The sequence below is a fragment of the Triticum aestivum genome, chromosome 4B (genome assembly GCF_018294505.1).
Source record: "Triticum aestivum cultivar Chinese Spring chromosome 4B, IWGSC CS RefSeq v2.1, whole genome shotgun sequence".
NCBI lineage: Eukaryota > Viridiplantae > Streptophyta > Magnoliopsida > Poales > Poaceae > Triticum > Triticum aestivum.
The window spans coordinates 561,731,551-561,749,232 of NC_057804.1; positions in this window are offsets into that span (position 1 = coordinate 561,731,551).

Consider the following 17,682-nt stretch of genomic DNA (forward strand, 5'->3'; position numbering starts at 1 on the left):
AGCCATAGAATGAAATGGAAGCACGGATGAAAGCATGGGAAGGGAGCAGGCAAACTAGATCCCTACCCTACAGGCACGTTCATATCCTGATGCACGCATGCACTAAGCTAGCTACGTGCACGGCCACAATCACCACCATCTTATCCATGCACTAATTAATCGGCCGGCACACTCGCCAACGGCCCAGCTGTACGCGCTAGACTGGATGCGCACACACGCACCCACACGCGAACGTGGTTTATTTCTAACAAACAGTACATATATATCTCTACTACCTAAAAGAACCATAAGGTTTCCCTTTTATATCGTTAGTTTCGTCAAGCCCTCCCACACCCGAGATATTGATTTTTCTTCACGTGCTCCCCATGTTGGTTTTCCATGAAAACCAGTCCTAAAAAACCGACTCCAATTGATTTACCTGCCTTGTCTCACCTGTGATTTTCCATGGAAACCACTCCTACAAAATCGACGCCAATTGATTCCCCTGCCTTATCCCACTTGTGACCGCCGCCACAAGCTTCCCGATCTGGCGAACGACAGGAGGACGCGCGCTCCTCATCAATGTTGCGCGACACCCAAGGATTCGCCACTGCCCCCCGGAGCTATTTTGCAGCATCGAGGAGTGGGTGGGCGAGAGTTCATGTCTTCCCGAGGCTCCCACCGCCGGGCTCGTATCGTCACGCGGACATGGATTGATGCGGTAGCCGGCCACACCCCGTTCTTCTCCCTCTCTATCCCAGTTCATGCTCCCCTGCCTCTTCCCCCATTCTTGAGGTCAATCTTGTGATGGACTCCTGATTTCTGAACATATATGTTTCTTGTTGTGCTGCAGCCTCTAGGTCGTTGAGGTGGGGTGTGGCAACTCACGATACGGCAAGAAGCTACTACGGTACGGCGTCGATGGCGACGACATCAGCTGCATCAACCTCTACATGATCAACATCCAGCTTATTTTCATTTGGGAGTAGGTGTTGCTGATGCTATTTGAATTTCCGGGCAATCTCGCCATTTGCAGGTCGTCTACCCATCACTATCCCCCGCAACAAGTGATAACTTGGTAACAGGCATCGCTGAGAAAAGAAACTGGGAGATACCATGTCAAAAAAAAAAAACCAAGTGCAGCAATTCTTATGGAGGCTAACCCATAATTGTTTCCCTTTGAGACTCTCCCTGAAGCGTACAGGAATATTGTGACACGAGGTGTGTGTGCTGAAAAAGATTAGATAAGGACAGCCATGTTCATAAGATGCAAGGAAGTCAAGAAACTATGAAGAAGTCTAGATCTAGGACTACATCCACATGGATGCTAAAGAAGTAGTACAAACAATACCAGACCTGCCGGAAGATCAAAGGGTGCTGGTTACATGCATGCTATGGAGGTGGTGGAGCTGCTCAAACAAGATAAATGTTGGGGAAGGGGGTGGGAGTGGGGGCCAGGCAGATAGTCACGCCACAATTCGGCTTGACATTCCAGTTCCATGGAGCGCAAGCGGACGCAGCTAGCAGCGGCAAGCTAGAAACACGGTTCCTTCGTAGATCCTTTCCAATTTTCCTTGAATCATTTGCAAGCTACACAAAGCGGCAAGCCAGCAACATAGTTCCTTCTCTCTACAGGAACTAGATAGACATGTAAGCACAGATGCTTAGTTGATGAACTTTTTCGTAATATATATGTGATATTTAGACAAACCCAAATATCCATTTTCCTTACATGTTGGGTATAATGGGCCTTTTGATTTATTTTGATGAATGATATTTGTGACTCAAAGAACAAGCCGTATCGATGGAGGTGGCGAGCATGAATTTGTAGGCAGAGACGCTGAGAGGAAGAACAAGAATAAGAAAACTGATTTGGCGGTAGAAAGGTTGAAAATGTCACCTGAAGTGCATTAGAGCTTAAAGATGTATGTTCTAACATGAGCAATAATGTGCAATTAGAATATGTGTGCCCCGTGCAACGCACGGGCATTCACCTAGTACAAACCAAATGAATGGAACACATCTCTATCTACATCTACGTCCATATACGCGTCTACATACAACAGAACCCGGACCAGACGGCCGGCCCATCTGGTCACCAGGGCGATCGGCTAAGCAAGCCAATCTGGCGGTGCTAGTTTCATGGCGGGCAGCCCGCCGATGGGGGGGTGGTTGGGGTCGACCCAGACCTGGTTGCCTGAGCCTGCCGACGGAGTGCACCTTGGCAGGACCTGCATGATCAGCGACCCGGCGCCCTGCCGAAGCCACAGGCGCCTGCCGTCCCCTTGGAGCAACCTCGTCGCGACGATCACGTTGCGGCACTGCATCAGCACCACGGCGGTGACCAACAACACCGCCCTCGCTATCCTCGCTGTCGACGCCATTTCGTCGGCCGATAAGTGTCTTTGCTGCGAGCTAGCTAGAGAAAGTGACCAGTCAAGTGACTGCAGACGATGAGACGAACTATGTCACGTAGCAGCCAGGATTGTATGTATTTTTGTAAGACTTGAACTGGGCTAGCTACTGGCTGTTGCAAAAGAGGCAGCTAGGGTGGCTTCCTTTTTATACTCCCTTCGTTTCTAAATATAAGTTTTTTTAAAGATTCCATTACAAACTACATACGGATATATATAGACATATTTAAGAGTGCAGATTCACTCATTTTGCTTCGTATGTAGTTCATATTGAAATATCTAAAAAGACTTATATTTAGAAACGGAGGAAGTAGTATGGTAGGAAATGAGAATGTGTGCATGCATGCCCGTTTAACCGTCAAATGAAAGCGTAATTGCGTCCGTTTCAAAAATAAGACCGGACCGGGTCTCTGTTCTTCAGTTCATTTTAGGCGCTACGAAACTTTTCTCGGGCATACATACGCGGTTTTCAGTGTGAGCCATACATTTCCAGAGTTTGAATAAATGACTAGCAATACTAGTGTTGATCGATCGACCAAAGCATGCTAATTTGGGGTCAAGAAAGCATGCAAGCTAACCAACCGACCATGAACGTAGTACTAGTGCTATTTTGGTAACGCTCACGTAGTCACGTTAGTCTACATTCTATACCTAACACTCCACAATAAGCGTCTAAGGTTTTCAAGCTTGCTTACCGATCTTAGACTAGCTAGCTAGCTACTGCCTCCCATGCAAATCATGAATAGTTCCAGTCTCATCCTGAGCTAGTTAAACTAATTTACATTTGATCTAATCCATATAACAAAATACTCCATCTGTTCAATAATATAATGAATATGGATTTTTGTGAAGTCACACTTTCTATATTTTGATCAAGTTTACCGGAAAAATTATTTTACCTGCAATATCTAATAGATACAATATGAAAATATGGCTCGTAATGTATCTAATAATATGTATTTGGTATTGTAGATGTGAGTGCTTCTCTATATAAACTTGGTCAAAGTTTACAAAGATTGACTTTTGGAAAACAATTTTTTTTAAACGGGTAGAGTATATTCACATCTAGAACATTAAATTAGTTTTATTTGGTTTGACATAAAATAGACATTTGTATGCTATATGTAGCTAGGTATTAACATATCTTCAGTAGATTTTTTTTATACATAAAGAGAGGGAAGTTTGACGTGGGATAAAACTAGAATTTTGAATAATTTGAGGTGTAGAGAGTATTAATGTAATATGTAGTCTCCCTAGAATTTTTTATTGAAAAGGCATACGCCCGAATTTATAAATAAAGCCACCAGGCAGAGTATCACAACCACCAACCAAACCAACACAGTAGCAAAGCAACAGCTAAGAAGGTTCACATACATGGCTACCTAGCCAAACATGGCACGCAGGCTAGCTCTCAAAAGACAGGGAGAAGGAAACTAATTAAGGCGCCGCCCGATTCCGTCGCGCCAAGGAAGAAGTCGTAGACCGAATCTTGGATGCCATATCATCGAAAGCCTCGTGGTCCTTCTCCTTAATCAATAATCTCCACTGCTGCAGAAATACACCAGATTTAAATAAGCAGCTCACAGGGTTAGCCGAGAAGGTAAGTTCAATAGTAAATTTGTTTCTAGTGGTCCACAACGACCAACAAATCGCTGCAAACCCAACCCAGAAGACCCTTTTAGACGCCCCAGATAAGCCACTGGATAGACGCCGCAAGTCCTCGAAGGACGAAGGATTCCAATTCACTTGAAGCCAATAACGAATACAACACCAAACGAACTTAGCCAAAGAGCAGTGAAAGAAGATGTGCTCGGTGTTTTCGATGGCCCCACATAAGGCGCATCTCTCAGAGCCCGGGCCATTCCTTTTCCGAATTTGATCAGCCGCGGGCAGCTTCCCGCGAAAAGCTTGCCACATGAAAATTTTGATCTTAGGAGGAATCCGGGCACTCCAAATGAACTTGAACTTGGACGTAGGTGAGCCAGAAATAAGTTTAGCATAGGCGGACTTAACCGAAAAGCGACCAGAAGAAGAGTGGGGCCAGACAACCGAGTCCTCTTCGTCCGTGAGCATGGGGAAGCAAGCGGTAAGGCGATGTGAATCTTCCAACTCTTTGGGAGAAAGAGTTCTACGGAGGTCTAGATCCCGGTTATTTAGCGAGAGCTCAAAGATAGAGATCTTCGGATCAGAGCAGTAAGAAAATAAGATCGGGAACGCCACTACGAGGGTGGAGTCCCCGCACCACCAATCTAACTAGAAGCGAGTAGACTTACCATTCCTAACTACAAACTTGACCAAGGATTGAAAAACCGCACGAACTTTAACGAGCTGGAGCCAGAACTGGGAGCCACCAGTGGATGAAGCAAACATGGGGCTCGAGTCCGGGAAATACTTAGCCTTGAGAATGGATAGCCAGAGACGGAGCTCCTCGGAGGACATGACCTTCCACCACCACTTTAGGATGAGGCACTTATTCATGACCGACGTATTAATGATGCCTAACCCTCCCATGTTCTTGGGTCGGCATATGTATTTCCATTTCACCATCCTGTATTTGCACTTGTTGTCGGCAGAATTCCAGTAAAAAGCACCACTATGCTTATCAAAGCAAGCGTGGATCCCTCCAGATAGGAGATAAAAGCCCATCGGGAACATGGGGAGGGAAGACAAACAAGCATTGGTGAGGGCAACCTTTCCCGCTTGGGTATTGTAGCGGCCTCTCCATGGTGCAAGACCCGGTTTCCCACCTTAGTGACCGCCGGAGCAAAGTCTTTAGCCAGCAATTTGTGGGGAGAGATCGGTAGGCCAAGATATTTGAAAGGAAAGGAGCCTAGGGAACAATTAAGGAGATGAGCAACTCTTTGAGCCCCGACGTCCGAAGCCCCAGTCATAATGACTTCACTCTTAGCAAAATTGATTTTAAGGCCAGAGAGAGCTTCGAAGCAGAGAAGCAGGAATTTCAGGTGAGTTATGCTAGCCTCATTTAGTTCGACCATAATGATAGTGTCATCTCCATATTGTAGGTGAGAGATTCCATTAGGGACAAGGTGAGAGCTGATAGGAGTGATGTGGCCAGCTACGACTGCCCGAGATAGAATATGAGAGAGAGCATCCACGACAAAGTTGAAGAGAAGGGGCGAGGCCGGGTCACCCTGCCTTAGGCCCCTGCCATTGGCGAAAAAGTTACTAATCTTTCCATGAATCGAAACAGCAGTGTGGCCACCCGTGACCAACTGCATAAGCCTGTGAACCACCGCACCATCAAAACCCTTAGCAAGAAGCACTTACCGGAGAAACTTCCAACTAACCGAGTTGTAAGCTTTTTCAATGTCAAGTTTAAGAATCACCGCTTTGGTGCCCCAGACCCGCAGGTCATGGACGATCTCATGGAGACAGAGAATACCATCCAAAATGAACCTGCCCTTTACAAAAGCAGATTGGAAAGGACTAATAGTGCGATGAGCGATTGGGGAGAGCCTAGTAGCAAAGCCTTTAGCCAGTAACTTTGCGAAGTTATTGATCAAAGCAATAGGTCTAAATTGAGTGATCAGGTCCGCACCTTTAACTTTAGGAATAAGAGAGAGCACCGCATAGTTTAACCAAGAGACATAAACGGTGCCCAACCAGAAGCCCTGGATGATCGCCTGGACAAGGCACCTCAACTTGGGCCAAAACTGCCTAAAAAAGGGGATGGAGAAGCCATTAGGGCTTGACGCCGCATTGGAGTTGGCAGAGCGAATCGTGTTGAAAATCTCCTCGTCGGAGAGGGGGATCAACAGGTCTTCATTATCATTGCTCGAAACCTGATCCAGAGAGGTCCAAGAGGAGTTGGCCAGTCTAAAGCCCACCTCAGGCTTAGCGGAAAGGAGAGAGGAGAAAAAGTTGACCACATGTAACATAATCTCGGATTGGTCAGAAATTCTGACGTTGTTGATAAGCAGGCTATCGATCAAGCAGCAGCGACGCCTGCCATTGGCAATGGCAAAGAATTATGCAGTGGGGGAGTCACCTTTTAAAGTCCACTTAATGGTACCCCTTTGTCTCCAATACACTTCCTTCTGACGATGCAGGGCCAAGAGGGCCTCTTCAAGATCGTAACGAGCCTGCCAATCCAAGGGGGAAAGGCCAAGGCTATCGGGGCGAGCATCCAAGAGACCAATTTGGGCAGCAAGCCGAGCCTTGTCACGCCTCGCCTCAGCAGCGTGGTTCTTAGCCCATCCGCGAAGAAATTTACGAAGGAAGTAAGAGCATTGGTGCCAGTCATCCATTGGTTTGAAAGAGCGTCGAGCAAAAGATAAGAAAGAGGAGATCTTATGCGCAATCAAATCAGCAAAACCCTCAACCAAAATCCAAGATGCATCGAACTGGAAACATGGAGAAGAGACAGACTGCATCCCATCGTCAAGAATCAGGGGCGAGTGATCAGACCCCACTATGGGCAGAGCCTGGAGGGAGGCCCGAGGGAGCAAGGAGTCCCACCTGGAGCAGATGAAAACACGATCAAGAACAGATCGAATGGGAGCCGTTTGCCGATTCGTCCAAGTGTACCGGGCACGAACCCTAGGTATTTCGTGGATTGCGGAGTCCCGAATGAAAGCGTTAAACGCGTCAGCAAGCGGCCAAGAAAAATTAGGCGAGTTTTTATCCAAAGGGGAGCGCATCAGATTAAAGTCACCGCCAATAAACAAAGGGAGGTCACAAGACTCTATTTTATTCAGAATTTCATCCAAGAAGATATAAGAAAGAGAATGGTCAGCCGGACCATAAACAACCATAACTTCCAAAAGCGTATTGAGAGAACGATGAGATACCACTATACTAGCCCAAATGAATTCCACCCGAGTGACCAGATGAAGCCAAATGATTCCAGTTAAACCTATCGATCCCGGCAACAGCAAATAGTTCATTCGGGGAGAAGGAAGGTTTCAGGGTTTCAACAAGGCCAATGATGTCAATGTTCTTGTCGGTGTCAAAACCGGCGGATCTCGGGTAGGGGGTCCCGAACTGTGCGTCTAGGCGGATGGTAATAGGAGACAAGGGGCATGATGTTTTTACCCAGTTTCGGGCCCTCTTGATGGAGGTAAAACCCTACTCCTGCTTGATTAATATTGATGATATGGGTAGTACAAGAGTAGATCTACCACGAGATCAGAGAGGCTAAACCCTAGAAGCTAGCCTATGGTATGATTGTTGTCCATCCTACGGACTAAAACCCTCCAGTTTATATAGACACGGAGAGGGCTAGGGTTACACAGAGTCGGTTACAATGGGAGGAGATCTACACATCCGTATCGCCAAGCTTGCCTTCCACGCCAAAGAAAGTCCCATCCGGACACGGGACGAAGTCTTCAATTGTATCTTCATAGTCCAGGAGTCCGGCCAAAGGTTATAGTCCGGTCATCCGAACACCCCCTAATCCAGGACTGCCTCAGTAGCCCCTGAAGCAGGCTTCAATGATGACGAGTCCGGCGTGCAGATTGTCTTCGGCATTGCAAGGCGGGTTCCTCCTCTGAATACTTTATAGAAGATTTTGAACACAAGGATAGTGTCCGGCTCTACAAAATAAGTTCCACATACCACCGCAGAGAGAATAATATTTGCACAAATCTAATCTGCTGACGTATTCTGCAGCGTGACATCACGCCACGGCCAAGCCTTTATTCGAATCGTTTTACTATCCCACCTCAGCGCGTTTAGCGAGGTGGTTTTCTTGGCATGTCTTGTCGAAGCAGAGATCGTGTCCTCTTATTCCGGGATTCTCATCAATACGGGCGTGGGTAACCAAATCGTGCAATTAATCGCGGCGCTTGGGAGATAAGCGAATTTTACCAGGCTGGCTGGGGCACATAGTTTCGTCCGCCCATATAAGGGGATAAGGATCCACCTTTTCCATCTACGCCTTCTTCCTCCTTTGCTTATCCATTTCCGCACACTCGAGCTCCAGCGCCCAAGTCCGCACTTCCCACCTCAACCTTCTCCAGCCATATCCGGAGCGGGAGGCAGGTGGATCGCCTCCTCCGTCACGGAGGGGCACGTCAAAAAGTTGAGGAAAGTCGGATACTTGTCCAACGACATTGCGCACCGGCTTCCAGATGAGGGGCAGCTCATCCCCACCCCCAGGCCCCATGAGAGGGTGGTGTTCCTCCCCCATTTCCTCCGCGGACTGGGCTTCCCACTCCACCCATTTTTCCAGGGGCTCATGTTCTACTACGGCCTGGATTTCCACAATCCGGCCCCGAACTTCATCCTCAACATCTCGGCGTTTATCGTCATGTGCGAGGCCTTCCTCCGCATCAAGCCCCACTTCGGCTTATGGCTGAAGACCTTCAATGTCAAGCCGAAGGTAGTGGGCGGCCAGCAAGCGGAGTGCGGAGGCGCCATGGTGGGCAAGATGCCTAACATTATATGGCCCGAGGGATCCTTCGTGGAAACCATCAAAGGGTGGCAATCGGGGTGGTTCTACATCACCGAGCCGCGTGATCCTGAATGGGCAGCGGCCCCCGAATTCCAATCTGGCATTCCCACATGGCTCACCTCCTGGAAAGATAAGGGCCTGTCGTGGGGTAATTCGGGAGAGCTGACCGGTCTCCAAACCTGCGTCCAAAACCTGGTGGAAAAGAAGGTTAAACTTGTCAATGTAGTCCAGGTCATGCTCCTCCGCCGGATCCTCCCATGTCAACGGCGGGCTTTTAACTTGTGGGAGTTCGACCCAGCCCAGCACCAAACTTTGACCGGGCTCTTTGACACAACGCACGAGGATGCCTGGAAGGTGCTATTCAAGGGTGCCGAGGTTCCGCCTCCCATTACCGAGGATCGTGGATTCTGCACGAAGCGCCAAGCCAGCGTAGTAAGCTTGTTTTATCCTTTACGGGATACTTGTTTTTCATAGTTTGACTCTATGCGGGATCTAAGCTCCCTTTCCTTTGACAGGACTGGCAGAAGAAGTCCAGACAGATCGACTGTCCGGCTCCTTTGCCCGAAGGCCTAGCAGATGCCCGCTTGGCGAAGCTGCTGGTCCCGGCACCTTACGTGGTGCCGAAGAAGAAGGCCACGGGAACTCGAAAGAGTGCCCGACGCCCGGTGGTGTCGGATTCATCGTCCGATGACTCCGAAGCGCACTCCTCCCACGAAGACGAGGAGGAGGAAGAAGAGGCCTCGCCCCCTCCAGCGGGGGGAGGAAAGAAAAGGAAGGCCACCCCAACTAGGGGGGCCGGAGGGTCTAAGAAGGAAAGGACCCTTCCTCTGGACTACTCCGCCGACGCCGACGACGGCGAAGAGGAGTGGCCATCCAGGGCCAAGCCCCTGGCAAAATCGTAAGTATCCGAATACCATAATAACTCATGGCACTCCTTTATTGCACAGTATCTTGTGACGCCGAATATAATCATGCAGTCCGCCCAAGGCCCGGCTCGACGCTTCGTCGAGCGGCTCCCTGGATTCGCCGGATGTGAATAGTCTTTCACTCCCGACTGCTACCTCCCCTCGCCCTACGGACGATGCCGAGGTGGAGTCCCAAAAGGGGCCAAGCCAGGAGGAGGTGGTCCTGGAGGCGCCGCAAGGCGACCTCCCGGACTCCAGGCGCAAAGGGGATAAAACCCCAAAGGGCTCTAAGTCTGTCCCTGGGCCGGACACCGCATCGGAACCTTCAGTGGTTTCGGAGTCCGGCAGGCGGCCCCCTAGTAAGAAGGGCAAGCCTACGACGCCGGTGACCTCTGTCCAACCGGAGGCACTGGATAATTTGCTGGAGGTGCTTAACGGCACCTCCATCGATGAGGAGCACCGCACTATTATGAGTGCGGTGATCCAGAAGGTTCAGTCCGCCAAGAGCGGGCTGACGGATGCCTATGCCAGCCTTCTAACAGGCTTTGAGGTATGTATTTAAGATATGTAAAAATATTACCGCATAGACAGTAGCCCCTGATGCTTAGTTTGGTGTTCGGAAAGAAAAGCCGGACTGAGGATCTGAAAAGATATACGCAGGATTCTAACATAACTATGTCAATATGGGAATGCAGGTTGCGCTCCTGACCTCTGCCGCACTGACTGCGGAGGTAGATGCATTAAAGCAGAGCCTCGAGCGGTCCGAGAACAAGCTCGGCCTTGCCAAGAAGCAGCTCGAGGACAAGGAAGGTAAGTAATACCTTATGTAAGTATATAAAAATATCTAGTCGCAAATAATGACAGGACCAACGTGAGTATTACAGGGGCCACAACCGAGGTGGCGACCCTAAAGGAAGCGCTGTCCAAGGCCGAAGACAATGCGGCCGTGGAGCGCACCGAGCAAGAAAAGCAGGAGGCGCGGGTGGCGGAGGTGCAGCAAGAGCTCCATGCTCTTGTAGAAAAATACGAGAGTTTGGAGCTTGACTTGAAGACTCGAGAGTCCGAGCTTGCCTCGGCCCTTGAGAGCGCCAAATCTGCCAAGGCCGAAGCCCAAAAAGCCCTCCAGGAAATTGAGGCGATGAAGAAGATAGCGGCGGGTAAGGCATTCTTTATGCAAAGCAAGCACGTGAAAGTGGATTACTTGTTACTTACCCGAGTTCGGAGCTCTCCAGGAGCATTCGCAGATCTGCCCCGCAGTGTGTCCGACGCTGCCGCATTCTACCGAGCCGAGGAAGGGATCTCGACGGAGAAGGTGTTCTGGTCCCAGTATGTTGAGGCCGGACACCCAGTGCCCTTGAGCGACCAGTTGAAGCAGCTGGTCGAGCTCCATAAGGTAGCCGAACAGGCCATGAAGGGCCTTATAGTCCGGATATGGCCTGGGGAGGTCATGCCTGGGAGCTATTTTGGGCTGGTGAGGCGGCTGGTGGATACCTGTCCATGGCTTGAAGTCATCAAGCGCTCCGTATGCATTGAAGGCGCCCGTAGGGCCCTTGCCCGTGTTAAGGTACACTGGGGCAAGATGGATGCTGAGAAGCTGGTGACAGATGGGCCACCGGAGGGGAAGGAGCATCACAAGCCCGAGATGTATTATGAGGCGTCCTGACGGGTTCCTGCCTTGTGGCGAATGAGTGTTCCAAGGATGTATTTTTTGAGTAAACTCGCTCGTGTTATCCTGTGCGCTGAAAACTTGTTCATATGCGCTAAGCAACACTTTTTGAATTTAAAATATTACCTTCTGTGCGGCCGTTTATTAAATCTGAGAGATGGCGAGCCGTCGGCTTCTACCCCCATGCCACGAGTGCTGGGGTGTTCGGGATAAACCTAAGCGCTCTTGTTCCTTCGAGGGAGGCGCTCAGCACAACGAATAAGGGAATCGGACTATAATGCTTTATCACTCTCACTTAGCCATAGAATTCTATAATTTTAAATTTCGGCGAAGCCCCTAGTATTCGGAAGACCAAGTTCGGGGCGCTATCCATGCCTAGGCCGGACAAAGCCAGCTCCTCGCTCTAAGCGGCATAAGTCTTTAGGGACTCGAAACCTCTCAAACAGCAACCGGCTCTCGCCCTATCATGACGGTCAGTTTTAGCTTTCTCTACTGAGGTGCTTAACCCAGCTCAACCGGGGCACAATCACAGTAGTTCTCCCAGCGCTACCTTAGCCGATATAACAGAACGTAAGGTACCAAAACATGGGAGCTGGGCAAACCCAACTATTGACCCAAGACATGATTCGGAGCCGATGCATATAATGCTATAAGTTCGGGGTGCCACACTCGTGAGAGTGTTCGGACTTCTCACACCATATTCTGGGGTACTTAAGCCCCTGGTGTATTGGCCGTACCAAAGTGTACGGTTGCATAATGTCATAACTAAACATATTTACATAAAAAAATGAATGCAATAATAGACAAGAGCTATATATTGTTTATTAAAAGGCTGCTGTGAAAGCAGAACGATACAAATAGTGTGATAAGCAAGAGATGGGATTATTTGACATGTTCCCCTCTAGGGGAAAGCTGCGAGACTTTATGTAAGACAGGTATTTAGCTCGTTATAGAGACCACCTGGACATTCGACGTAGCTTGCTGCCTCCCTGGCTGTTGCATCGTGTGTTTGGTGATTGTACTGCCGAACAGGCCTTCCGGAGAGTGGAGTCCTGAAAGTAAGAGAAAACAAATGACAAAATTGGGAGCCCCTAGTGTGGTTGAGCCGCATTTTGGGCGTGCCGTGGTTGTGCCCCTCCCCTTATGCACATGGTATTTCCATAGCGTAATTATGTACGCATGGTACTGGTTTCGCAATTTCACGGGGGCTGGGGTTGGGGCCGCACTGCTACGCTTGCTCGAAACGTGCCAGGCAGTCTTGTTGTAGGTTAATCCGGGCGCGCTTGACGGTGTCCGGACGTTTAATAGCCGGACTGGAGAATTGCCTTGAGAGGCTACTTTGTACTTCCGCCGCGAGGGCCGCCGTATGCTCCTCCGTCCGGAGAGAGCGTTCAGTGTTTCCATTGACCGTAATGACCCCTCGAGGGCCTGGCATCTTGAGCTTGAGGTATGCGTAGTGCGACACCGCATTGAACTTTGCAAATGCGGTTCGTCCGAGCAGCGCGTGATAGCCGCTGCAGAACGGGACTATGTCGAAGATTAACTCCTCGCTTCGGAAATATCTGGGGATCCGAAGACCACTTCGAGTGTAACTGAGCCTGTATAGTTGGCCTCTACACCTGGTATGACGCCTTTAAAGGTCGTCCTTGTGGGTTTAATCCTTGAGGGATCAATGCCCATTTTTCGCGCTGTATCCTGATAAAGCAGGTTCAGGCTACTGCCGCCTTCCATAAGAACTCTAGTGAGGTGAAATCCATCAATCATTGGGTCTAGAACCAATGCGGCGAATCCGCCGTGGCGAATGCTAGTGGGGTGGTCCCTTCGATCAAAAGTGATCGGGCAGGAGGACCACAGGTTGAACTTTGGGGCGACTGGCTCCAACGCATATACGTCCCTGAGTGCATGCTTCCGCTCCCTTTTGGGGATGTGGGTTGCGTATATCATGTTCACCATCCGCACTTGTGGGGAAAAACCCTTTTGTCCCCTATTGTTCGGCGGCCGGGGCTCCTCCTCGTCATCGCTATGCAGCCCCTTGTCTCTGCTTTCGGCACTTAACTTGCCTGCCTGCTTGAACACCCAATAATCCCTGTTGGTGTGATTGGCTGGTTGTTCGGGGGTGCCCTATATCTGGCACGAGCGATCGAGTATTCGGTCCAAACTGGACGGGCCCGGAGTATTTTTTTTTGAATGGCTTTTTCCGCTGACCGGGTTTAGAGCCTCTGAATCCGGCATTAACTGTCGTATCCTCAGCATTGTCGCCGTTAATGCGGCGCTTGTGCTTGTTGCGACGCGACCTGCCATTGTTGTCCTTGGTATCCGAATTACCAGGGCTCTTGGTCATGTTATTACTACGAGCTAGCCAGCTGTCTTCTCCCACGCAAAAGCGGGTCATGAGTGTTGTGAGGGCTGCCATGGATTTCGGCTTTTCCTGTCCTAGGTGCCGGGCAAGCCATTCGTCACGGATGTTATGTTTGAAGGCTGTGAGGGCCTCTGCATCCGGACAGTCGACTATTTGATTTTTCTTGGTTAGGAACCGTGTCCAGAATTCTCTGGCCGATTCCTCTGGCTGCTGAATTATGTGGCTTAGGTCATCGGCGTCTGGTGGTCACACATAGGTGCCCTGGAAATTGTCGAGGAATGCGGCTTCCAGGTCCTCCAAGCAACCAATTGACTCTGCTGGCAAGCTGTTAAGCCAATGTCGAGCTGGTCCTTTAAGCTTGAGTGGGAGGTATTTGATAGCGTGTAGATCATCACCGGGGGCCATGTGGATATGAAGGAGATAATCCTCGATCCATACCGCATGATCTGTTGTGCCATCGTATGATTCGATGTTTACGGCTTTAAAACCCTCGGGGATTTGATGATCCATTATTTCATCTGTGAAGCATAGTGGGTGTGTGGTGCCTCTGTACTGGGCTATATCACGATGTAGCTCAAATGAACTTTGTCTGCTGTGTTCGGCCTGGTCGTATTTGCCATACCCGGCATGACGGTTATCGTCACGTGTCGTGGGGCGCCCACGCGATCCGTAGATCGATCTTGTTTGCCTTGCCTTGTCCTCCAATATGTCTCACGGGTCTGGCGCATTTCCCCGTGCCTTGATATTTTTTGAGCGACGTCGGGGTGCGGCTTGAGTGGATGGCCGAGAGGCCTCTCTGTCGCGGCCACGAGGTGGCCGGTCGGCCGCGTCGTGCGCTGGTGATGTAGGTTTAGGTGCTTCCTCCTCTAATCGGGGTAGCAGCCTGCGCTTTGGGTAGCTCTTGGAGGGGCGTTCGAGTTCGTACTCTTCGGCTGCAAGGACTTCAGTCCATCTGTCGGCTAGCAAGTCTTGGTCAGCTCTAAGCTGCTGCTGTTTTTTTTTTGAGGCTGCTCACCATGGCCATAATCCTGCGTTTGAAACGCTCTTGTTCGACGGGATCCTCAGGAAAAACAAATTCGTCGTCGTCGAGGCTTGCCTCGTCTTCGGAAGGAGGCATGTAATTATCGTCCTCTACCTCTCTGTCTGCCGTTCTCTCATGAGGGTTGGCTTCTCCATCCTCATGTGCTGAATCCTGCTGGAGGGGGTTGTCTTCGGCACTGTCCAGGGTGTTATTATCTCCCGTGCCGGAATCGCCGTTTTTGCTTTGGCGGGATTTAGAGCGGCGCTGCTGACGCCGGCGCTTAGGCTGCTTCTTGGAGGGGTCATCCTCCGTTGTTCCATCGCCATTCCCTTCTTTTGGGGTGTCCATCATGTATATGTCATATGACGAGGTGGCCTTCCAGTGCCCTATAGGCGCTGGTTCTTGGTCGTCTCCTACATCGGCATCCATACCATCGATGTCTTCAGAGTCGAAGTCGAGCATGTCGGTTAAATCATCGACAGTGGCTACAAAGTGGGTGGTGGGTGGGCTTTGAATTTCTTTGTCGTTCGCATCCCAACCTTGCTGGCCATAGTCCCGCTAGGGCTCTCCTGATAAAGAGAGAGACTTTAGTGAATTCAGAATGTCGCCGAAGGGCGAGTGCTAAAAGATGTCTGCGACGGCGAACTCCATGATCGGCGCCCAATCGGGTTCGATCGGCAGGGGCGCGGAAGGTTCGGAGTCCAGAAAGGAGTCTGGCACCTTGGAGTCACGAGCTTTGCAAAGGACAAGGCTGGTGTTCGGCTCGATCGCCGTAGAGATTGCAGCCCCCGAGGCGGTGTCCAGGCCCCCGTCCTCGACTGGCGCAGTCGGCTCCGAGCTAAGGGTCGGAGCGGACACTGGGACGGCCTCTTGGGCACTGTTCGGCGGCAGAGCTAGATCATGCCCATCATGACAGTGCAGCGCTCGGCTGTGGTTCGAACCCGTCGAAGATCATCTCCGCGGATGTCAACCGTGTAGTTCAAACTTTCAAATCTGACCTGATGGCCAGGGGCGTAGCTTTCGATCTGCTCCAGATGGCCAAACGAATTGGCCCGCAGTGCAAAGCCGCCGAATACGAAGATCTGTCCGGAAAGAAAAGTCTTACCCCGGACCGCATCATTGTTGATGATCGAAGGAGCCATCGGGCCTAAAGATGACGACACAGAGGAACTCTCAATGAAAGCACCAATGTCGGTGTCAAAACCGGCGGATCTCGGGTAGGGGGTCCCGAACTGTGCGTCTAGGCGGATGGTAACAGGAGACAAGGGACATGATGTTTTTACCCAGGTTCGGGCCCTCTCGACGGAGGTAAAACCCTACTCCTGCTTGATTAATATTGATGATATGGGTAGTACAAGAGTAGATCTACCACGAGATCAGAGAGGCTAAACCCTAGAAGCTAGCCTATGGTATGATTGTTGTTCGTTCTACGGACTAAAACCCTCCAGTTTATATAGACACCGGAGAGGGCTAGGGTTACACAGAGTCGATTACAATGGGAGGAGATCTACACATCCGTATCGCCAAGCTTGCCTTCCACGCCAAGGAAAGTCCCATCTGGACACGGGACGAAGTCTTCAATTGTATCTTCATAGTCCAGGAGTCCGGCCAAAGGTTATAGTCCGGTCATCCGAACACCCCCTAATCCAGGACTCCCTCAGTTCTCAGAACAGACAAGGTCTTTTATCTGGTCCCTGCGCCCCCTAGCGCCGAAACCCCTAATATTCCAAAATAAGGCCTTCATCGATGAGAAAGGTTTTTAATGCGAAGACTCGACCTGCTTGGGGCAATGCAGGATTTAGATCGTTTACCAGCCCCACACCGAGGCGCCGCTGAGGGCACCTTATCCCTTTCAGGCCCCTCCTCGACCCCACCGGCCACAACCAGTGAGGCGACAGCCCTTGAGGCGGCCTCCTTGGCCCTCGCAATATCCGCCTGAGCCACTGCATTTGCCCGGATAATGCCCAATAAAAAAGGAGAACCGAAACTAGGATCACACGAAATGCCTACATCCTCTAAGATATGTAAAAGGTGGTCATTGGACTGCGACGGAAGAACTAGACAAACAGGAGAAGATGCAGGGATAAAAGTGGGAGGAGAATTGACTTTTCAATTTTAGTTTCTTTTTCTTTTACTTTGTATACAAGTTATTTAACACATTTCTGGAGTAGTAGTATTGACTCTGAGTCCGGTTGGTCCTTTTGACGAACTTAATTTGTTCCTGGGTATTCACGGCCGGGTCGCAGCTGGTTATGTAATATACTAGTACGAGTAAAACAGTGACCTCCGTACGTCTAAAGGCACAGTGACATATACTACGTGAGTACGTTACGTACTAGACACGTTGTTGATTCGTAATGTATGCATGTTCTGTGAACTTGTTGATGTTGGGTCTACGAATTCTCGGCCGGCGTGCTGATCGGTACATCCGTACATGTGTATACCGTTATGAGCAATCTGGTCGTGCAGTGTCGAATGACGGAGCTCGTGAGCCGCTGCTGCGTCCGGACCAAATTCTGCAGTCGTCCCTACAAAAATTCTAAAAGCATGTACAATGATGCTATTTTAAGAATGTCACGTAGGATAAATGATAAGGTAGAGGAGAGAGAACTTATAAGAAAGGCTTGTCTTTTCTTATTTAAGAGAGGACTATGATATATACCAAACGTTCGTACCTAAAGTAAAGGTCCGAACGATCTCACCTTCACGAGGCCGAGTGCGCGTAGCGCGCGAGGCCGAGCCGTCGAGCGGAGGCAATCGCGAAGCCCATCTCAGCGCCCCTCACGTGACCCTGGCCCAAACCATCATGGATCCTTCCCCTAAAATCCAACTTTCTTACCTCTACAGCAAGAAAACGCAACACACGCTCTCCATCGACCCTCCTCTTCCTATTCCTCTCTCCCTGGCGACGAACTCAACCATT